The sequence below is a fragment of the Stomoxys calcitrans genome, chromosome 5, assembly GCF_963082655.1.
Source record: "Stomoxys calcitrans chromosome 5, idStoCalc2.1, whole genome shotgun sequence".
NCBI classification, from domain to species: domain Eukaryota; kingdom Metazoa; phylum Arthropoda; class Insecta; order Diptera; family Muscidae; genus Stomoxys; species Stomoxys calcitrans.
The window spans coordinates 81,381,184-81,384,279 of NC_081556.1; positions in this window are offsets into that span (position 1 = coordinate 81,381,184).

Genomic DNA, 3,096 nt, shown 5'->3' on the forward strand with positions numbered 1-3,096 from the left:
CAGAGTCGCAAGCTGTGAAAAAATTTGTCAACGCCGACTATATGAAAAATCCGCAATTACTTTTTGGGCAACCCAATATATTGTCAGCCATGTAATGCTATATAATATTGTAGGCTGGTGGACTGCGCTTTAACCTACTGTACAATTCTCAGCCGAACCCAATGCGATCTGGATGATTCAACGCTAGGAACTAGAAGGAATCTTACTTTTCCTCTTCCTGTGCTATTACAAATTGCAAATTTCCACTAAGGAACAGGGGCAAACTTCTCACATATCAATGAGTGCAGTCCGGTTCAAGTTTAAGCTCAATGATAAGGGGCCTTCTTTTTATAGCTGAGTCCGAACGGCGTGCCGCAGTGCGACATCTCTTTGAAGTACCTCAAAAATGTTGACAGCATTAGGAGGGGAAAACCACCGCTGAAAATTTTTTCTGATGGTCTCGCCAGGATTCCAAGGCGTTCAGCGTCATAAGCGGATATGCTAACCTCTGTGCTACGGTGGTCCCCTGGTCTGTGGTATTACACTGGAAGAAAACGTCAAAATGAGTCTGATAGCAGACTGCGACTTAAAACCAACCTAACCAACTAGTGCTTAATTTCTAACTATATTTTGTGATAATTATCACTTTTATTTCGGAGGCCACCGTAGCGCAGAGGTTAGCAAGTCCGCCTATGACGCTGAACGCCTGGGTTCGAATCCTGACACGAACATCAGAAAAATTTTTTTCAGCAGTGGTTTTCCCCTCCTAATGCTGGCAACATTTGTGAGTTAATATGCCATGTAAAAACTTCTCTCCAAAGAGGTGTCGCACTGCGGAACGTGTATGTGCAAAATTTGCACCACTTAAATTTCATTAAAATTTTGTCATTTAAAAATATGTGGGGCTTCGACTTTAAGGTTGGTACAATATTCGCTTTTATCGAAATTTTTCGTGATAACTTTTTTTGATTTCATTCAGTGGGGAACTCCCCATAAATTAGGAAAAAGAAATTCATTATGGACGAATTTGACATATTTTGGGCAAAAATGATAACTAATCTAAAAACGTAACTAATCTGAACGTACTAATAAAAGCAATACATAAAAAACTCTTTTAAGAAAAGTTATATCAAAAAGATTTCTTAAAAAATTTGATCGATTCAGGACAAGAAATTTTGATAGTTGTTAAAAGAAATAGAAATAAAAGGTTGACATAATTAAAAAAAATTTTAGATATAAGCATACCTGTGTTCAGTGCCTAAGAAAAACACATCTATAGCACGTTGGCTTCACAAACAATTGGGTACAATGTATCTGTCGGATTGCAGTTGTTTTATAACTACCTTGATTTGCGTTAACCACATAAGGTACTATGGCAGGTGGATAGACTTCAAGAATGTCATGAACGCAGTTGCTGCTAAATGCTTGTTGTACCGCATCATTGTGAATGCTTTTTATACTTGTCTGCTTTGTACCACTCTCTAGAACATGAAGATCCAACCGCCTATGTATTAGTTGGGAATTTAGTTGGCTGCTGCAAAAAAAAAAAAAAATATATATATACATATATATATATATATATATATATATATATATATATATATATATATATATATATATATATATATATATATATATATATATATATATATATATATATATATATATATATATATATATGTATATATATATATATATATATATAAGATATACATATATATATATATATATATATATACACATATATATCACAGCATGCGCATTTATTGGCCAATATTGCCAAAATTTGCCACAACGCTTTTTTCGATGACTTCGATGGAATTTTGTAGAATGGATTTTCTTAAAAATCGTTTCAGATTTAGATACAGCTGTCACATATGTATATGGCCCGATTTTCACTCCAAGAGCAACTGCAAGAGCATTTATTGGGCAATCTTGCCAAAATTTTGTACTACGCTTTCCTCGACGCAATACCACAATATCTGAGAAGTTTGCTCCAAATAGGTTCAGATTGAGATATATCTCCCATATATAAGTTAACCACCACCGCGATATCATTTGCAAATACCGAATGATGAGTTTCAGTTTCACACTGGCTTACCAGAATTGCAGAGTGACTGTCGGCCAATGCTTGAACAGAGCTTCCAAGAAATAATGGGTGCTCAATTATCCATATATAAATTATATTGACCGACAGAAACACAACTTCCTGAATACTTCGAGATATTATACACGAAATGCGCCAACATTTTATCCATATCAACAAACTTGGAGACCATCTACCATAGATTTAATTTTATCCAACTCTTCTCTCGATTTTGCGACAAGAGTTCTTGATCTTGAAATACCTTCGGATCATCGACCTGTCATATGCTCCATCGATCAGGCCCAGATAGGAACAATAGATACTACCTTTTTTAACTACAAACTCGCCGATTGGGATACTTTCAAATCATTTCTGGACAACAGAATCGAAATTCGTACCGAAATACTGCATAACAAAGCTGCTGTAGATAAAGAGATTGATAGTATTACTTCTTTAATTTTGGAGGCCAGGAATATTTCGATCCCTAAGGTTAACCGCTCTCATAACTACAAAATGTCTGAGGACATAATTCGGTTTATCAGGGCAAGAAGATCGTACAAAGAGCCAACGCACCAATGATGTAACTGAACAAATTCATTATGAGCAGTGAGTGAAATTGCTTGGCAAAATTATTGACAAAAAAATAAATATTGAACGGAACAGAGAATGGTCGAATCTGCTCTTGAACATGAAACCAGGGGATAAATCATTTTGGAAGACCAGCAGAAGCCTCCGTGGTAAAGGAAAAAATGTCCTCCCGTCTCTTATTCATGGCAGCAGCAAAACAGATTCTGGAAAAGCGGATCTATTAGCTGATGTTTTCTCCAAATCTAATTATATAACCGTGGGATATAAACACTCCATAGATGCTTCGATCAACTCAGAAATCGCCCGATTTAAACTCGGAAGCCCGTTTGCAGAATTGATTCTACCCATTTCTATTTCAGAAATTTCTGGCTTAATTGCGAATTTAAAGTCTTCGAAATCCCCGGGTTTTGATGAAATCTCAAATCTCAAGCGTCTTCCTGAGA